Source organism: Rhinolophus ferrumequinum, chromosome 7, assembly GCF_004115265.2.
Source record: "Rhinolophus ferrumequinum isolate MPI-CBG mRhiFer1 chromosome 7, mRhiFer1_v1.p, whole genome shotgun sequence".
In the NCBI taxonomy this organism is placed as follows: domain Eukaryota; kingdom Metazoa; phylum Chordata; class Mammalia; order Chiroptera; family Rhinolophidae; genus Rhinolophus; species Rhinolophus ferrumequinum.
Genome location: NC_046290.1, coordinates 79,116,421 through 79,137,730, shown reverse-complemented (window position 1 = coordinate 79,137,730; position 21,310 = coordinate 79,116,421). Strand labels below are relative to the sequence as shown.

At 41.4% G+C, this 21,310-nt stretch overlaps 1 protein-coding gene across 5 annotated transcripts in view; it reads left to right on the top strand.

The window, feature by feature from the left end:
* SEMA6A (semaphorin 6A) overlaps positions 1-21,310 on the top strand; it is a 122,917-nt gene that overhangs the window by 14,822 nt on the left and 86,785 nt on the right. The window lies entirely within an intron of this gene.

Below are 21,310 nucleotides of genomic sequence, written 5' to 3'. Positions count from 1 at the left end.
GATCTAGTCCCACTGTGCTCACACCTACCTCTGTAAAATGAGAACGAAAAGATTTTAAAATGAAAGACTGTTTAAACTGTCACATTTGGTCTGGCAGCTGGGATCACTTTCTCCAACATCAAGGAGGTTAATACCATAACATGATGTGGACAGCATGAGGGAGACAGAAGCACCACCCAGGGCATCTATAAAAACTGGTTACAAACTGCAGGCGGCGCAAATGCTAAGGACTCATCTGTTTCCTATTTTTTTTATCATGCTGAACAATTTTACTTTATGCAAGTTTTTCAATTCTGAAATTACACCTACATGTGTTTGTCCCTCCTCTCTTACCCTCCCGACCCCTTGTTGGGCATATTTAGATAAGTGTTTATCTCTTAAGTTGCCTTGTGCAGCTGAAATGTTACAGATGACGTAATTCACAAAACACAAATAACACCTAAATTGTGTCGTATAACAGGACATTGTTAGCAGATAGCTAGGCCTTTTTTTGCTGCATTGTGCTAAAATTGAACGCTGCTTATATAGTGGGAAGAAAGAAATATGTTTAAGAATACTTAGGAAAAAAATCAATCTTCATTACATAGGTGATTGAGGTATCAACGGTTTTGTTTTATGGTTTCAACCTCTAGATAAGTATTGATATAGTATAGTTGTCCAATCAGTGCCTTTAATTGTTGAATATAACTAACATTTTTACTACTAAAAAGAATCCTAAAAAATGGATAGGGGTAAGCCCTTCACTTTGCAGTTTGCACTTTCAAGGGTTTCTAAATAAAACTTATAATGGGAAAGTTTTATTCTATCACGAAATAAAGTTTGATTTTATATTTTGAAAAGAGGTTGAAGAGCAGAAGTGAAACAAAGCAGGATTAGAAACATCACGTATCTTCAGGGAGCTTTAACAGATTGAGTTTCTGCAAAGGAGAAAACCTTTATGAAACTGTTTGCTTTGATGTCTTAGTATAAAGGCACGTTACAATTACACATTAAAGAATAATTTGTTTTTTTGTATTTATGTTGGGACACCATATCTGAGTTGGTGCTATAATGTTGAGAAACTGAACTATAGATTATTTCTCTATTGTGATATGTCAAATTATTGCACAAGATGTAGTGTCATTTTTTTCTAACTTGTAGGCTGCCCTCTAGTGTTACTTAATCTTAACACAACCACTTTTGTTTAGATCTCAGGAAAAGGTGAAAAAACAGTTTACAGAGAATCTTACCATCTAGTCAACAGGTAACCCAACCCAGCTAGACCCTGTCTCTGAATCGTGTTAAGAAGTATATAATAAACATGGTTTGAAAGGTTGTGAAGAAATTTAAATGTGCCCATTACCAAAGCTCTGATGGCACCGGGGGCAGACAGTACAGTGAGTCCCACTTAATTTCCACAGGATCTGAGATTTTAAGGGAAATGACATGACATATTACAAGACCACACAGGCTAACAGATATTAAGTTCCTAAGCATCTCATCAACACTATAACAAAATGATGTCATTCGAGGACCTGCTGTATTGTGTGGAAAAACACACACAATGATGGCTGCATTAAAGGTGAACGCCGAATATAAAGTGAAACTCCGGACAAGAAGTTATCCAATTAATTTCACTTATATTTTCTTTTGGGTGTGTGCAAAAGAGTGATATGTGACAAAATAAGTTCTGTCTGAATAAGTCTAAAAGACCTTCTTTAATAAGTTTCAATAAAAATTACAAGTGTCAAGAAAAATATTTCAACCACCATCAGGTGGAAGATGTTTGACCAGACAGCCTCAAAGTCTGTCGCATAATTAGCCCTCAAGGAAGAGTTCTCAAACTTCAGTACACTATCCAATTCCAAACCTTCAAAGAGTAAATTCCAGCACTTTATAATTTTCTGTAGATATTGAGCACACATGGTAGCCCAAACTGTGGCATTAAGTGCTTTCTGACAGTAGTGCCAATTCTGCTTTTTCTTGGATGAAGAGTAAACATACTCCAGAGTTTGCAGTAAGTGGAGAAAGTAAATTTCAGAGGTAGCTGTTTTTTGCATTACAATGCTGGCATTCTCGGTGGGTTACAAAGGTAAAAGTTATGAGGTTCCAACCTTCATCTCCTAGCAGCAGAGTGACTGACAGGCATTTGATAACAATGGTTAGTGGTGATTATGGTGATTTCCTTAAAGTTTTGAGACTAAGATCAGGAAGCACAACAGACAATGTGTGTGCAAGACACACAGAATGAAGCCAAGGGTCAAAATTACACTTGGAAGTTAACTTCTTTTCTTCTAGAGGGGTGACATGCTGGCAGTAGTTCAAAGTATGTGCTCAGGAATTTACTTTTCTATTGGCTGTGAAAGCTTGGGAAAGTTACTTACCCTCTCTGTGCGTCATTTTCCTCATCTGTAAAATGGGAATACTGATCGTGCCTACCTCATAAAGCGATTCTGATGACTAAATGAGACCACATGTACCAGAATGATACCTGGTACCACAGTACGCACTCAGTAAATTTCAGTTATTGCAATTTGACATCAAGTACTCCTAATAGAATTGGCTAAATTCAGTGTTTTGTGTCACCTGCTGTATGGTCTTTGGCATGTAGGTTGTCATGCAGGGACTGAGCTACCGCTCCCCGCACAAGAACGCAGGATATGGTGAGGCCAAAAAGGAACACCCACGGAGCCACAGATAGGGGGTTCATACCACTATAGTCTCACTGGCAGCTGGGTTGGAGACACAGGAAACAGGAGCCACACGATCCGCAATACGCCAGCCGCTTCTCTGCCACCCAACATCACTTGCTAACTGCAATCCACCCTTGCTAGCTTAGCCACAGCAGTTATATCAGTGGCTAATGGCTAACCAGTAGCAGCTGATGGCTAACCAGTTACAGCTGATGACCATCTACTACCCGAGCCAGCACCTTTCCACCTGAGGCTGAGAGCCTGGAAACCGCTCTCTGGGACTCTGTCCCCACATAGGTTAAAACTGAAAAGACAAGATTATAAGTGTCCAGATGAGTCTTTCTGCCTGCTTCTGTCTCTTTCTCCATGTTCTTTTGTGGGTCAGGGCATGGTTTAAAATAACTGATTTGACGAATCATTTTATTTTATTTAGGAAACAGTACATACCTACTATGTGCATTGAGCGATATGAGATCTTATTGGGTATTTCCAAAACATTAACTAAGGGTCTAGGTGAGATGACCAGTTTTTGCTCCAGCTTTAACCTGCCTCTGTTGGGTCTACTGCTCTGTGAAGAGCCTGTGTTCAGCAGGCTTATATCCAGACCCTGAACTATGCAGCCTTCCTATATACTCTGGGGACAGAGGATGTGGGAACGCTGAAGGAATAATACTGAGGTTTTTCTCACTTTTCTGTATGCAGTGTTTAGATTGCAGTTCATGTTATATTTGGAATCGTGATATTCAGAAATTTTCACTAACAAAGAGGGCCCAAGGATCTCTTAATATCTGACTCAAAACCAATGTATAAAATTTATTTTATACGACAAAACTAAGTTATAGGTAGGATTAACTACTTATACCTTCAAACTGAAAATGTCAAATTGATTCACTGGTTTTAACACTTGTTTCTCACACAATCGTAAGAGTCGTTGAACCACGAAACAGCAAAGTGAGTGGATTGGGAAGTAAATCCCTATTCCGACCCCTACTGCTCTGAGGTGTAATGAGAGGCAGGCAAGAAGCTGGGTGATTAAAAAAGAAACACAAGGACCAAACTGATCATTAGCTCCCAAGCAAACACAAGTTAATTCTGGCGCCATCCATCCCAAGTATGCAATCCACCAAAACCAGGAAATTGCTGGTCAGGAGTTGGGGAATGTGCTAACTGTAACAGTTAAGAACTTGGAGACTGGGTCCATCCGGAGATGGGTAATAGGAAGTGGGGCCCCGTCCTCCCCAGCGGCAGGGCGCTTTGTGTTCAGTTGGTATTCACCCAAACTCAGGACCATCTGACAGCTGTTTGGTGTTTCTTGTGAAATGGACTTGGGCCCTGGCCAGATGCTAGTGGACAGATGTTCACAACACAAAAAACCTTCATCAAAATAGGGGCTAATTGGCAGCCTCCTAATGATCTGAACAAATACAGCAGGAATGGGCTGGATCTGCTCAGGACCATTGAGAAAGGCCCAAGCCAGCCTCTCCGTCTTAGGGAGGAGGCCTTGTGAGGAAACGGAGCCTTCTCCATACTCGGGGATTGTTGGTTCCTGGGCTCCTTGACAGGGATATTTAGGGTTTGTTTTGTGTGTGTGTATGCTTGTCTATATACCTATGCTTAACAACTGAAAGTGGGCAAATCTTCAAGTGCAGGATTCTCTCCACAAATTTGGTTTCTATGCAGCTTTTGAATATCATAAAAATTACTACATATTACCTTCATGGGAACCCTCAAAAAGAATGTATGTGCTTCATTTCATACCTTTGGTTGTAACTGGTCAGTAATAGCTGCAGTGTAATTTTGTTCAAATAGTTTGGTTAAAATGGATTTGTTTAAAAAACTGTTAAAGTGAGCATTTGGGGGCAAACTGGTTTGACAATGCCCCATTCATAATTAGGTGGACTTGCTCCTACTTGTACAGGCTACAATTAACTGTCTTTGATTTCAACAGTTAAGCTGTCTTTTTAGTGCCTCGGGCACTTTTTGAGTAGAAATTCTCCAGAACCTCTCTTTTTTTCCTCTCTCAATTTTGCAAGTTGGGAACAAACTCTAATTCCTGGCTCATTACCAATAGAATGTATTACCCATCTAGAGACTGACAAATAAAGTTTTTCTAAGGCAGGGCATAGTTTTGTAATAGGTGACTTAGTCCATTTTTGACTGACGCTATACTGTTCATTGTTTGTTTTCCAGGGACTCAGAGAATATGCAGCTTAGCCCGAAGAACAGAGACGCTCCCTAACTCTTTAGGCCCTCTGCAGCCCCCACTCCAACCTGTGCTCATTCAAAGACTCCTTGTCCCCACCCCTTTCCAAGAAATCAAGATTTAAGAAAAACCCATCTCCACCCAGATATTTCTAAAACACGATCTCTAACCCAGCTAAAGAGGCTAGACACATTTTACTAGTCATTTCTATAGTTATTTATAAAAAAAAAAAAATTTTATAGATTTGGTTGAAGATGCCTCATGATGAGCGTGCAAGATTATCTTGCCGTGGTGCGTAGTGATCCTGGTTACAAGGGTCTTGGCCCCCTTCCCCCACCCCCAACATCTTACTCTCAGGATTTCTCGGGACCAATAATACACCCCCTCTTTCCCATTCTCTAGTGTGGCTCCTGCTCCCTTGAATGAAAGGCAGCTCCAACTAAAGGAGCTAGAATATGCCCAGCAACCAATGCCGGGGACTATTGAGACCATTGTTTGCTCCCAGCACTGTGGAGCCAGGGCTCATTTTACAGCACAGTGTGTTCTAGGAATTCCACTTCATCAGTACAACAGACCTTCTCTCATGCTTTCCTATTTTCCCCGTTTGCCGCTGTCACAGGCAGCGCCACACAGTCCTGCAGCAGGCAATTATAATTCACTTCTCTCCAAGGCTCCGCTCTCCCCCATCTGCACGGGACCACGAGGCATCCGCTGCCATAGTAAACAGACGCTAATGACACCGAGCATGGTCAGCCCAAGCAGTGGCGGTGACGGTGTGTTTAAGATTTAATCCCTTTGAGGGACTGAAGTTGGAGTTTAGACGTGGGTCTCCCTACAGTGGTTACAGGGAGGTTTCTAAGGAATTCAGCGAAAATGTCAAGCGCTTCAAGATAAATGAGGTGATTGTGTTTCAAGTGAACATATTAATTCAGGGTTCCCAATATAGTCACCCAAAATAGGCCTGACACAAAGTTATAGAATGTGTTACGTGAATATACAATATGTACTTAATTTTTTAATCTATAGTTTTCAAAGCAGTTTGCAAATTAGTAGTACTGGACCCATTTTCCAAATGGAGAAGTGTCCTCTGGGGACTCCCAAGCATTCCTGGGGCTGATGAATGCTCTCTCGAGTATAGCCCACTCCTCCTGGACCCTTGTCTGTGTAAGGAGATGCTTTCCCCTGGAAACAGGATCTACAGCATGGCTTATGTATCCCTACCTCTGATCCACAGAAAATTTTACATTTACTTTTTAACTTTCTAGTATATTTTGGCAATCATTGAATAAAAATGTTTTCATTTTTCTCCCATCTGGCAACATGCGGCACCATTTATGAAATAGTTTTCTGCTGGATTTTAAAACTGCCCCATTAATGACATTTCCTGTAAATAAGTGTGAGTGATTTCCCTCCCACCCTCCCAAATTTTAGAAGGTCTGGAGGGAACTCAATCTGTATGCAGGTTCGGCGGACACGTGTGACTTCCCCTCCCAGTAGAGAGGGCGCAGCGTCAGGCTCCGCCCAGGACGGACTCACCTGACTTGCTCCATGGCCTCCAGCCACTGTGCTGAGTGGGGAAGAGCATCATCCTGACGAGCCCAACCTCGGAGGACTTCATTTAGTACCAAATCATTAAATTGACCCAGAGGGTGACCAAGTGATTAGGGCAAGGCTTTTCAGAGCTCTTTCGTATGTACTGTCCTGTTCTCATAATGTGGTACAGTACCTGTCTTTGCTCTGGTTTGGAAAAAAGAGAGGAAACATGCTCCCCCTTGAATTAAAAGATAGTCAGTGTAAAGTTATGTATTCTTATCCTTTGCCCAAATATGGAGCTTTGTCATTTTCAGCTTGGCAAACTAAAACATGTTAAAAAGGACAGTTGGCTAAAAATCCTTTTTTTAAAAAAAAGAAATGTGAACCTCAGAGGAAGCCTTAGGCCATAGATACGGTCGTATTACACATTCTGGGAAATTTTAAATTGTAGGAACAAAGACCATGGCTTACCTTACAGTGCTCTCCAGGTGAATCAGTCACTCTCTGACTGGTGTCAGTGACATTTGGTGGGCAGTGGTTGGCATGCCTCCGTTTTTTGTTGTCACCATTTCCTCAGGTGAATGTAGATAATTGAGTCAGGCTCTATAGCCTGGATCCTGTGACAGACTCGCAGGAGAGTCTTTGTGGCGAACATCAGGCAGGTATTTTTAAAGCCTTACCCTAGCTGTCAGAAGGCTGACGGCTCCTGATGTTTTAAACTGTCAGTCCAGGCATTCTAATTCCTTAGTGGATTATTGATGATGTTGTTGTAGCATGTCTGCGTTTAATTGCAAACAGGAAACTGATAGAGCAACCTGGTTGTGATTACATCCTCTGAGATACCCATTCTATATGAATCCAATAATCCGGTCAAAAGTTAGGGACGGGAGGGAAACAGCTTCAGCAAATAAAATTCTGTGCACGCTGCAGAAGCCTGGGGCCTGGGTTCAAATCCAGAGTTCACCACTTACTAGCTGTGCGACCTCAGCAAACTCCCTGTGCCTCAGTTTCCTCTCTCTAAAATGGAACAGTTATAGTGTCTGCCTCGTTAGGGTTGCTGTGATGATTGCATTTGTCAATATGTGTAAATTGCTTTAAGGACCTGTTCTACAGGAAGGACTAAATACATGTTTCCTATTTTTACATTTTCTCCCCCTCCCCCAAATCTTCTATTCATATAAGCATGCTGATGAGGCATAAGCTGCAGTGTGTGTGTGTGTGTGTGTGTGTGTGTGTGTGTGTGTACACTAGAGAATGTCATGCAGAATTGATTCTACACTTGAACTGTAACATGGGCAAATTTGGCTTTTGTTGCCTACCTGGTCCATTTTGACACCTTCGATACACCCAAAGCCCCTGCTCTGTCACCTCTTCCTCCATCCTACTGCTCCAGATTTTCCCACCCATGTCCTCTTTGGTCATGGCCTGTGTCTCATCTAAGTGATGCTTTACGAATTCCATAGTGCCACTTACCTTTGATATCCCCAAGAACACAGACTATATACACTGACCTTCTTGGCATGGTTACTTGCTGAATAAGTTAATGGATGCTAATATTTAAAAACAGCTAATAACCCAAGACCTCTTTTGACAATGTTGGATCCCTGTCCTAAAGGGTGAGAACTGAAGCTATTTGGGAAACCGGGTTGCCAAAACCCTACCGTATCAGAATCTCCAGGGTTGAAGCCTGGGGATCTGTAGGAATCAAATGTCCTTTAGGTGAATGTGATGGTCTGTCCAATTCTGGAAGCCTCTGTCTTAATTACTCGTTCTGAGAATAACATTCCTCATGTGTGAGATGCTTAGAGAGCCAAGCTTTTCTCCCAAGCCTTTGGTGCAGACCAAGTGATGTCCTGTCTGTGCTCACACGGTGTGAAGCCGCAGGGAAACCTAAGGCGCTGCTCCTACTGTGGAAGCAGAGCTGCAGGGCGCTGTGGGAGATCGTGGGGCCACAGGGCCCAAGGTGTCCTCTGGGCCTGTGCTGAAAGGGCCTTGGGAAGCTGGTCTCGGGCGAACATCTCTGTCCCCTCACCTTTGCTTCTGCGGTGATTCAGTAAAGCCCGCTCAACGCCAGGTGTCAAGCCCGCCTGACGTGGGGCTCTGTGTATCACTAAGTAGTGTTAACATTAGCACTTTTAGAGTATTAGTTCACAGACCTGGTTTCAAATTCAAGAACTAAAAGGTGGAGTGATGGTGTCAGGTAACCTCAGAGAGGATCATTCTCTTAGTAATCTCTCCTTTCTTAAAATAATCCAGACAGTGCTGACAATGTGAAATTCATGACGAACTTTCAGTAGGTATCAGTAGATGTATTTATTTTCCTTTAAAAATAAAACCAAGGAGGCTTAGAAATAGTCATAAAAGGAAATATTATGGAAATTAACGACCTGAAATAATTGAGGGATATTTATAATATTTATGTTTTCAAATGACAATGGCTTACAATGTCTCTTAAAAAAAAATAGACTCTTTAACCACCGACCCCTTTCCATTCAAACCCTAAAGGGGTTCTGCAATTCCGTATTTTCTATTTGTACAGGGTTAGGATCCATCCCTGACTTAACCATGATCTTAAGATGCCCATTGAGAAGGCTCAGGAGCGATGGAACCAGTCACAGCCAACAGAGCATGTGTTGTCACCAGCCCCCAAAGTAGCGCGGCCCTTTGGCAGAGAGGTGTTTGTATAATAATAGTGCACGAATACTGGCTGAACATTCTGATTATTGTTTTTATACTATTAACAGTTCTGAAAAATTATAATTTAATGATATGGGGGAAACGCACATGAATTTTGCATAAACGGTACACTGCATTTCCCCGTTGCTAGAAAAGTACCCACATGGCACATTCTGTTAACAATAATTGGATATTTATGCCTCATTAGAAGGGTATATAATTTCTCACTTATAAATAAAATCACTTCTTTTCATGTCTCCAGTTTCCGTCTCTGTTTCCATTTTGTTTCTCTGGTCCGTGTTGGCATAGGTGAAAAGAAAATTCCTCATCCCCAATCAGAGGATGGGCAGCAGGGAGTGAGCCACTGAGGGCTATGCCAGAGCTATCCGCGTGCCGTCTCCCTATCCTTTTCCTCGCCTTCCCATGAGGGATTCGTGGTAGCCTAGTCTTCTCCAGAAGATAAACATAATCATCCAGATCTTTCGGCTTACTTCTCTTCAGGCTTTAGCCTCTGAATTCTGTTCTGGTATCTGAGATCTTCACATGCTATGGGATGATACAAAACAGAATTTATCCCATGACTAAGGCTAACCTTTCAGACTTCAAGAGAAAGTTGTATTTCTTGATTCAGCTTTCAAATGGTAGAGGCTTATAAAAGCAGCTCTTAGTAGGTTCTTGGCGGTATTAAGGGAGTTTAGTATGTGATTCTTTTCCCCCCCCTGATTTTCAGAGACACCTAAGAGATGATTTATCAGGTCCATTTTGTTGTTTGTTTATAATGATTTTGATTTTTACTTGATTCATTGAGAGCCTGAACTGGAAAGTGCTCATTTGGTCTTCCCATCGGTCAGCACTGAGAACCTTTAAATTAGCGGTTTAGGTACTGTATCTACAAGATCATGCTTTAGTTGATTGTACACTTCTTTCTAGATGTAAAAATTGCAGACAGAGAAGGCGGGGCCTGTCCCATTATTCCTTTAGTTTTCAAGGCAGCCTTCATGTAAGAACAGAGTTTAAAATGTTTTTGTATCTTGACAAAACCCTTTTCATTATCGATTATGGTTTACGGAGTGGAATTATGCAGAGCAGTACTGTGTTAAGGTGAATTGAAATCATCCAGGCAAAGAGAATAAAGTTGTCTTCTTATAGCTTCTGTTGACTGGATATAAGCTGTGGACAAGCCCGTTCGCTCCCTGGCCTCAGTTTTCCATTGAAAAGGAGGTTTTTGGTAAGATCTTAAAACCTTCCACCTGAAGAAGCCATATCAATGAAAAATGTATTATTTAAGCACAACAATAGCTTTTGCATGGCATACACCATTATATTTATAGACTATAAATTGAAAAGAGCCTTGAATGTAACACGAATACTGGGAGGCCTGTTTTATCATTGTTGACCATCAAAATCTCAGAGAGGTATTGGCAGCCCATGAGACCCTCCAGAACCTGCTTTCAAAGTTGTCTGTATAAAATGACATGCAGTTTCTGTCCTCCACAGCAGGAGCTTGAAACTTTCTTCCATACTCCCCAAAGCAAGTTTTCTGCTGTAAGGGTAACAAGAAATGTGATATTCATGGAAACGTACCATGGGCTCCGAGAACCACTGCTGAGCCAACTTGGACATGGCAGTTAAGTGGCCAGTGTCAGGAGTGTACCAGTCCTCCCTGGAAGCAAAAATTAAGGTCCATAAATCAAATATCAAGTAGGGAAAAGAAAGAAAGAAAAGAAAGCTGTCAAGGAGGGTGAAGGCGTTATAACTAGCCCTCGCTGTTCTGCAGTGTCCAGCTGTGTTGATACCCAGAGCTTTGGAACCAGTTCAAGACCCATCAACCTCAAACTAGACAATTAAGTTCCAGGGCTGCCAGACGTCCCCGTCTGCAGGTGTGAATGTAAGTGATAGGGAAGATGGTCTAACGCAATAACCATGATAGCGATGGGGCCAGAGTTTCCCCGAATAAAGGCCTGTCCAGGGATAAGGTTCAGCACTTTTGGAGATGGCATTAATTCATAGCCCCTAATAGCACTTTAGCGGCTCTCAAACAGTAGCTGACATACTGCAAGCTTCTGGGTAAGATATACTTTAATTAATAGTGCCGATCGTGTTCCCTCCCTATTTGCAGAATGCTTTACATTCACGGGTGTTGACTCAAGGGATCATTCAGCTTCTTTTATTAAGTACCAGATGTATAGCAGTTTACATCATTGGATTTTCTGCTCTGGTTTAGATCCAAAGACGTTATTAGCCAGACTTAATGCTTGTTTCTTAGTAATACTGTTATGAAATAAAAGCTTCTGTTGTAGAAGCTTCCTTAATAGACAAAACAAAGGCTTTTCCTTAATCAGTACATTACTTAAGAGATAGCAACAGTCAAGTAATGAGAAAAATTTCCCTTTGAAACACAGCCCTTTTTACCTTAAGAATATATAATATAAAAACTACTAATTTCTGATAATACACACACCCCCCCAAATTTGCTGGCATTTTATGAGTTAATTCTTAGGAGTTAATTTCATGTATTTGAATATTGAAAAATAAACAAATACAAACTGTGGTGTAAATATATCTGGAGGGTTTGGCCCATGCCTTGGCTTGGAATCCAATTTGGATGATCTGGAAGAAAAGGATCAAAGCAAATATTTCCATAAAGTTGAATATGAGGTTTTGCAGTAACATCAGTGCTATACCTTTTTAGGACATTCAGTACACATGCCCAGGAATTACCTACCATTTCTTTAACGCCGCTAGAATAAAAATGATAGGTGTTGTTTTTTTTTGTTTTGTTTTTTGGTTTTTGGGGTTTTTTTTAGGCTAAATTTTTTTAAAATCCTTTTAAAGTTTTTTCCTGGAGTGGCAGGAAAAATTGATTCAAAGTCAAAGAGTGAACAGGATGACTAAATGGAAATCAGGCAACAAACCTAAGGAAAAAAATAGGTTTGGAACTGAAAATAAATTGGACATGTAACACCTCTCCATTCTGTTCCCTTTTCTTTTTGTTTTTCATGAGAATCTATCTATATTTATGGAAATGTCAGTTGATTGCTTATCAGGCTGAAGCTTGTGTTTGCTCAGACTTGTGATAATGAGTAATAAAAAGAGGTGGGAATGGCTAACGTTCGAGGAGGAGGAGACAGAATCAGGGAAAATGGGTGGGCTCAGGGGACGTTCCGGATCTGAGTTTCGAAAGCTCTACATTCCCCATAGTGTTGTTACATTAATTGGAGGGGGGTTCAGATAGGATCCGTGTAATGAGTACGGGGTCTTTCCAGGCAGGCTCCAGGGAACAGCTCCCAGTAATTATCTGGTTACATTCTCATTGGTGGACCAGTGATCTAACGCCTCACTCCCAGAAGTGTGGCCCACCAACCAGCAGCATTAGCGTCATCTGGGAGCTTATTAGAAATGCAGATGCCCAGGCCCCACACCAGACCGACTGGAGGTGATTCTGCATTTTAAAAAGGTGATTGGTGTACATATGGACATGAGATATGAGGACACACGTAGAGTGTGGGATGCAAAAATGGGGCTGTCTTCGAAAAAGGAGGAACCAACTATTTTTAGATAGCTAGCTAACTACATTGTAGGGATGCGATGGTATTTATTGGTAGTTTATCTCTGAAGATGTAAAGCAATTCAGACTGTCTCAGGGAAGTAGTGAACTTGGACCCTGACATGACTTAACCTGTGGTGTCACGGGGAACCCAGTATTTGCCTAACAGCCTCAAGGCCACGTGGGCAAATGGAGCAGAGGTAAGAGAGGTGGGTAATAAGAAGAGTGACAGTAATAATCTCAGTGGCCTTTAGGATTATGGCTATGGTCTGGTTTCAGAGCTTTGACTCCGGTAAACCAAGACTCTGTCCTTGGTTTCTAGCACATACTCGTGATTGAAATGATTTATCATTTTATTAAAGCTTCTTAAATGCTTTACAGCCCTTTGAAAACAATCTTAATCATCATAACAGCCTGGTGAGTTAGCACGGTACTGTGTTCCCCTGATTCTAAAAGGCAGATGAGGATTTCTGCCATCGCCCCTGAGGATCTGATGGACAGCAGAACTGGATGGGGCCATGAAGATGGCAGGATGAAAAGACATCCCCCTCTTGAGAGCAGATTGCCGCCACATCTGAGTGGCATTTCCAAGCCCATGTGGAAAGACTTGCTCAGCCAGTGTCTCCAGTTACCCACTCTTGGGCTGCCGTTTTCCAGGGCAACCGAGCAGTATGTGACTAAGGTAGCATGTGAATAAGCCCTCCCATACTGTGTTTCCTCGAAAATAAGACCTAGCCGGACAATCAACTCTAATGCGTCGTTTGGAGCAAAAATTAATATAAGACCTTATATAATACAAGGCCGGGTCTTATATTGTAGTAAAGTAAAACTGGGTCTTATGTTAATTTTTGCTCCAAACGACACATTAGAGCTGATTGTCCAGCTAGGTCTTACTTTCGGGGAAACAGGGTAGTTTCCTGTAACGGTGGAGGGTGAGGCTGCAGATAAACCCTCTGCCACCTCACCTTTTTGTGCCAAAGTCTAAAAGCAATTAACACGACCTAGAGAAACAATGACTAGAAATGGTGACATCACAGAAATTACAAGTCTGTTTTTGTCTTTGTTACATTTTAATTCAATAATGATCTCAGTCCTGTTTGGCAGGCAGAATCCAATCTGAGAGTCATGGGAGGCCTCTTCTGAGAAATACACAAGGAAGGAAACTGCAAAGGAGATTGTGCCTGTCCTAGGCTCAGAAAAGAGGGTTGGGAAGGAGATTCCTCAGTAATCCCAGAAACCAACTCTGTTAGGGAAGGGCCACCCATTCTGACAGCAGTTGGAAGGCGTGCCTTCAACAGTAGTAAACCAGAAGTGGAAATACCTTACTGAAAGGACTATAGACCGTTGCCAGCTTTTCCAGTACATAAGTTATTTCCTGGAAACATTAGGGACCAAAGATAGTTCTTTTTTTCCTGTTTCTACCAAGGTTCATTTAATCTTCATGAGAAAGGCAGCAGAGAACACTGACTGCCATATAATCAAAGACCCAGCAAATGTTATTTTAAGAGCTGCCCCAAAGATGAAAGAATTTAATGAAGAAGTAAAGGAGAAGAGAGAACCTACGAAGGCCACCACGAGAGTGGAAAGGGTGAGTTTGGGCTTGAATGGAAACACCCTGGAGCCTTGATGAGAAGCACTGGGGCTGGACCACATTCCCTAAATGCAGGCTTGTCGTATCATATTGTCCCATTTACTGTTCTTTCTCTTCTTCCAGCACAAACTCATGTCAGCCTGTGGGAGGGGTATTTCTGCTACCTAATCTGGGTTACACAGCCCTGTGAGGTCCGGAAACTAGGCAGATTATAAACCTTTGGAGAAGATGTAATAGTTGTCACATGTTGATCAGTCCTGCCCACTATGAATTAAAAAAATTATATTCTTGGCCTTATTTAAAACTGTAACACGTCTAGAAGTTAAAGATAAACTTTGTTTTTATATTAGCAGGTATTTCTATATAGCTTAGGTTTCAAGAGTAATGAGAATTAATTCAGGAAGAGAAGAGTGTTTTCAGCAGAAACTAGACCAAGAGAAAAACAAAAGATTTAGACGCATAGGCAGTTTTGAAGACTACTTCAGAAAAGGTAGGAGTACATGGGTCTCAGGTGATAGAGAACCTCTCCTGAACTGTGTCATTTTGTTCATGTGCAACACGGGCGGGAGTGGGGTGGGGTGGGGGGCTTACTGAACCAAGGAGTCGTGTGAGAGTTTTCAAAAAAAAAAAAATTAGGTACAATTTAGTCAGTTAAGAAATAGAAAGGCAGCACTTCTCTGACTTAAAGGAATTCAATTATAGTCATAAAATAAAAACCAATCATCATCCCGTAATTGAAAGATGAAATTAACATCATCTTGAAATAGAAAAGCTAGTAATTTCTGAACTTAGTGGGGGGAAAGACCCTTACACTTTATGGTATGCTGCTTGGGCTTTGCGAGTATTCAAATAGACCTACAGTCACAGAATTTTAAGTGTCACAAATGGGAAATGATGCTGTACCCAAAATCACAGACACCACACAGACACCACCAGGGAAAGGGTTCAAGTGGCGCTGAAGCAGCCGCTTCTGGAAGTAAAGAAAGTGGTTGCCAGTCGAGGGAAAGGAAGATATAGAGAATTAACAAGTAGTCCTGAATAGAAGAGACTCTACTGCCCACGCTTTTTGCTCATTGTACCAATTCAGCCACAGACACTTCCTGTTTCTCCAAGCATGACACGGGAAACAGCTTTATTCATAGTTTAAAATAATGATAATCCCCACAAGTTCTGCCCTGATCTACACGTATCTGCAACTGGTCGATCTTCACTTTCAAAGAAATCCACATTCTTTTGGAATCTTAGTAGACTGTGCTAGTTTGCCTTTTTATTTGTAGATTTATTTATTTAGTTAGTTTCTTTATACAGTAGATGGATGGACCCGTTTTGCTTTTTTAAATTTCTTGTAGTCTAAGGTAAATGAGACAACAAAATTTTCGTGAACCCATATTAATGAAAGATAAAGGGACACTCAGGGCCCTTTAAAATGCTATCAAAAGTGGTACGTGTATGTAAAGAGGTTGGAGAGGGGTCTCCTGGGAGGAAATAAAACACAATAGAGCAATGAAGAGGAAAGGGCAAATGCTGAGTGTCCTTTAGAAGATACTGTATTTCCCAAAGCAGCGTCAGATCTCTGACTGATATAAACACCACAATATTGGTCAGTTCTGGTAGCAGCCTCATTGCGTGGTTCCTAGACCTTTACACAATTTGGTTAGCAAATACCAACTGTACAGGATATAAGAAATTATGATTTCATTCGCCCTATCCAAGTCTTAAAAATCCCACACCAACTCGTGTAACTCAAATGAAGAGGGGATATAAAGAGACTCTTAATTTTTGATGGCTCTCCAGAGTGCCCTCCCAGCAGCAGGGACGGAATCCTCGGAAAACATGGAGAAGAAAATGAATTGGCAAGCACCAATGCATTTACCAAGATATGACATGTGCTTCTCTACATGAGACTTCTTAACTGGATAAATAAAGCATCTTAAAGAACTTAAGGTTTTCTTCTGCCCTAGATGTTACCAAGTTCACGCTAACTATTAATTAGCATCTGAACTTGTGAGCTTGGTACTGACAAAATGAACTTGTGTGGGTGGCCTCTTAGCACCAAACAGGCACAGTAATTAACCCTTTCTTTAGTCATGTTAGTCTGGGGTTGTTGCCTTGAAAAACATTGCCTTCAAATGTCCTAGAATGCTAGCTATCATTTAAAAACTAAATAATAATAGTTTTGGGGACTCTACCCTCACCCTCCCCCACACACCATAGACATGATAGGACTTCTGAAAACAAACACAACAGGTTTAGATCAAAGACTTGCGGTATTAATTTAAATTCTGGTTTTGAACATGTAAAATGCACTGTCACTGTGATCATCACTAATTAGCATTTTGTGTAGCCAGGCCAGCCTGTGATTCAACGATTTTTCTGTTTACCCTCCCCTCAACCCCCACCATCATCACTGATCCGTATGAATGTTATCAAACATTTGCAGCCTGACAGAGACATGATCCAGATTTGCCTCCTTTATTTTGCCACAATTAGTATCAAGTGGGGCCGAACAACCTCCACTGTAAGTCACTTACGTTGTCATTAACATAATCATTAATATCATGATTGTGAGTTTTATTGTCTTGGGATGAATCGAGAGCTGTGACATCAGTTCAGCGATGCTAATGGAAAATATTATTTACACAAGACTTTTTCCTGTCTGCATTCAGCCATGCAGAAATAAACCGTCATCTAAGTGCCAAAAGATGCTGATCTGAAGTAGAACTTGTTGGCTCATATTGGTGCCAGTCCGAGGAGAGTAAACTGCTAAGGAAGACACAAGTGAAAAAGGATAGTTGGGGCCAAGTTTCTTTCTCTCTTCCTCCCTCTTGAAATTAGGTAGGTAACACATGCACATGCATACACACAACATCCGTCTGTGAAATAAAAGGGATGCATGATTACAAGCACACAGGGAATCTTGGGGCAAAACTCTAGTGCAACTTCATGCCCCATCCCCTTATCTTGACAAAGCATGGTTCTGATAGTGAAAGGTAAAGTGACACGGGCAAATGATGGGGAGTTCATTTCTTCTCAGTGTCAGAGTATGACAAGGGCCAGCCCGTTCCAGCAGAAGTGACTTGAGACAGAAACTATAGCCCGAAATCAAGGATCACTGTGGACAGCTGAAGCAGGAGTTATCCAGGGACAGAGACCGCCAACATGGTGGCGACAACACTCAGGAGGGGAGAGAAAATGGCCCCCGTGCGGCAGGGTAATGATGACAGAGTCCAGTTTGGCCTGCATTTACCATAACGCTTTTTCTAATCACCTACTTTAAAAGTGGTATTTGAAACGATTGTGAATGGAAAGCATGATAATGGATACTTTTCCCAATTAAAAAAATTCATCTAATATACTATGTATATCTTAGTTACAATAACTACATGCCCTGGAAACAAGGAGTTTATTTGAATCTTATGTCAGACCTCAAGAGAATATCAGACTAAGCATATTAAAAAATAGACCATTTACCTTACCAAAAAGTTACAGTGTAAGAAAAGGAGTTTTATAAAAATACAGTTTAGCACAAGAAAGTGAATAAGATGAAATGACCTTATAATTGAGGAAGACTTAACACAACAAACAACGAGATCAGAAAACTCTCAAGAACATTCACCACACGAAAGAGTAACCTGACAAAGCAATATAATGCATTCTGTATCTAGTGTCAAAGATACACGAAACAATTGATGTGACTGATGACCTAAGTAATTAAAATTTCATATAAAAATCAAGAGGTTAAGAAAGTCTAGGACAGAAGTAAAATAAGAACTAACATGTAAAGAATCTAGTCGTCAAAGGCCTGTAAATAACTTAATCTGAGCATCTACCACTGATGGAAATGGTGTTAACAATTCTAGTAGCGAAAATCAAGTGACGGAAGGAGACTCATCAGTTATTTTATGTTTGCGTGTGATTCGAGGGGCATTAATCAGGCACAAGTTAAAGAAAGGCCACACACGTCAGCATTAGAGGAATTAAGATGTGCAGCGATGAAAGGTACACAGGTACCATATTAGAATACTGGGAGCCGTTTCTGTGGAGTACAACCTAGGACGCGGAAGGCGGCTCTGCACACGGCCTAGCACAGCTGCCGGGGCAAGACGGGTCTTACAAGTAAGGACTATCAACGATTTGTCCTGTTCTCAGACTGCAAAACAGAATGCATTTCATAGCATGTCAGATTATGTGCATACTCAGTAGACTACAGATCTTTAACAGCCTTACAATTAGGAATATATGACATATATTCCAGGAAGGAAACCAAAAACTACAAAAGCAACCTCCTATCGCCTCCAGCTTTAGAAAGAACTACCACATAAAGCTTGCCCAGATCATCCCAGCTAAAACCCCTTTGTAAAAAGTTGTCTTGTGCAGAAGAAATGCTATTTGTTCCCTCTTCCAGAGGTGGGGGCATTGGGTTGTGGTGCATAAGGGTACAGTGTAGATGTAAAAATTGCACCTTCTATACAGACATGCGCCGCTTAATGATGGGGATACGTTTTGAGAAATGCGTCGGTTGGAGATTTCGTCATTGCGCAGACATCAGAAAGCACACTGACACACACCTAGATGGCACAGCCTACTTCACACCTAGGTTAGGTGGTATACCACCATCTTTTACGTGTGTGGTCTGTCGTTGACCAAAACATTGTTATGTGGCTTATGACTATACGATGAAGAAAAATTTGTTTGCTTGCAGAACACACAACTAAAAATGTTAGTTTCTTAGTTGCTATGAATGACTTCCATCAAAAAATACTGGCAACTCCAAGATTAATATAAGTACATGAGAAGCAGCTATTAAGTAGTATATTCTAATACATATATATATATATATATATATATATAGTATATATAATAGGGTAAATAAGGTAACAGACAAAAACATCACAAACTGTTATTGAAAGCAAAAACACATCTGACAACACTAACTGCAATTCTGTTCCTCTGAACAGAACTACCCTGAGAACTCAGGTAAAACGAGAGTGCTAGAAGGACTTTGGAAAACATGGACTAGGAAGGACCTGAAAGGGATTCATTATGCCAGCCTTCTGGGTGGTTCCACCTGCTGGAGGCTGACATCTCAGGACAGGACAGGGCATTGCATCCTGGTCATCCAATTAATTACTTGAGGACACCCACCCGTCATCGGGGGGGAAAAACTGAACTGCCTAGCAATGTTATTTTGAGGAAGATAAAATGTTTTTAAAGAATCAACAAATGCCTGTTACTAACATTGGAGAAAGCAAACTGAAACCACTGAGCCCAAGCAGATGGATAAGAGCTATAATACCTATTCATGTCTGAAGACAGCAGACTGTTATTGCTACCAAGAATTTGGTCTAAATTCTTAAGAGCAGATAAAAGAATTAAATGGTTCACTTATGTGACCTGACTGCATTTATTCCCCATATGCTTACTCATATATCTTTGTGGTTATTTATTATATCCTGTTACTATTTTTTTCCTTCTTTTCAAAATGTATTAAAATTCCTGTGGTAAGAATAGCACTACTGCTACTACTGCTAGCAAGTTATGGTAACCAACATTTACTTAGTGAGTGCTACTCTTTCACTTAATTTATGCAGCAACTCTAAGGGCACCCTTTACTATTTTCCCCATTTTTTAGTTAAATCAGTTGCGATTCTCAACAGTAAAGGAATTTTTCCCTAAGTCACACAACTGGAAAACAGTCCTGGGGATTCAAGCCCAGACTGGACTGATGCCAAAAGCCATGCTCTGGTCTCCCTGACCCTAAACACTGTCTCGCATGCAGGGCAATATGGAAGCACCAGGATATCCTCCTTGAAGGGGGTTAAGAACTGCTTTATTTGGGAAGTATCTGTGTGTCTTTCTCCAGAAGAACAGGCTGCCTCTCTGCAGACGGAGGTAGTGGACTAGATGTTCTCCTAGCTCTGTGATTCTGGTTTCTATTACCGCCCTAGCAAGAAATATATGTATTATGAATAGTACATGCTGTAGTTTCCTATGGACAGCTCTCTGGGAGTGTGTGTGTGTGTGTGTGTGTGTGTGTGTGTGTGTGTGTGTGTGTGTGTGTGTGGAGGGGGTGGGGAGGGGGGACATGCAGGGGTTGTTGCCAAAAGATTTCCATCAAAAACACACGAGTCAAAATACTTACCTCCTAACTGCTGTTGGAGCTGCTTCTAGCTAGGTAGGCGTTCCAAATTCCAAGCTGCTCTTATTATGGACTTGATTTTAAGGAACACCTATTCTTTTTTTTCACACATGCTAATACATTGTCCCTCTTGCCTCTCCTAATAGCCCATGAGTCTTAAATTTGGAGCCAGAAAAGTACGGCCTTTGTAAAGCACAAAAGAACACCAGTTTTGTGGGGTTTTTGTTTTTTTTAATCACACGAGGTCTGAATAAAAAGCTCCTCGACCATTCACAGGCTGCTTGCATTGTGCAGCTGTTCCCTGACTGCTGAGAACCTCTCCTTGCTCCCCGTCGCTGACAATGCAGTACCTGAAGGAGAAACACTGCACGCGGAGCTTACGCCGGAGTTGGAAGACCTGGGATTTTTGCCAGTGTCCTCTCTGAAAGACTGGGGGCCTTTTTTCTCCGTCAAACCCTGATAAGCATATTGCAGTTTGTTGTTGTTTTTTGTTGACTGCCTGCCAGCGCTTGTTTCACAATTTTATTGCAATGATGTCTTCCCAACATGCTGGCACTCAGGGACTTTTTTCTTTTCCTGTTTTGGTCCCACCAATGTGAAATGTACAGTGAGACTTTGATTGGTCATAGCCCACTCCCAGTTAGTAAGGCGGGTGTCACTGTGTGGACTGAGTTCCCAGGGCTCTGGCTCCCCAGGACAATGTCTCTTTCTTCACCAAACTGATGGTGAATATCTGGTCAGCCTCATCTATTTAAAACCAGCCAAGCAGGAATCCTAGTGCTGGGAGGGGATTCTTTTGTTTGTTTGTAAGTAAACAATGGACTCCCACTCTTCCTAACTAAAATTAAATTCTAATCACTCTTAAAATAATACCAAAGAACTAATCTAATTGCAATAGGAGGGCCGAGGGAGATGGCGACAAATTTACTGTGTTGGTTGCTGCTTCACC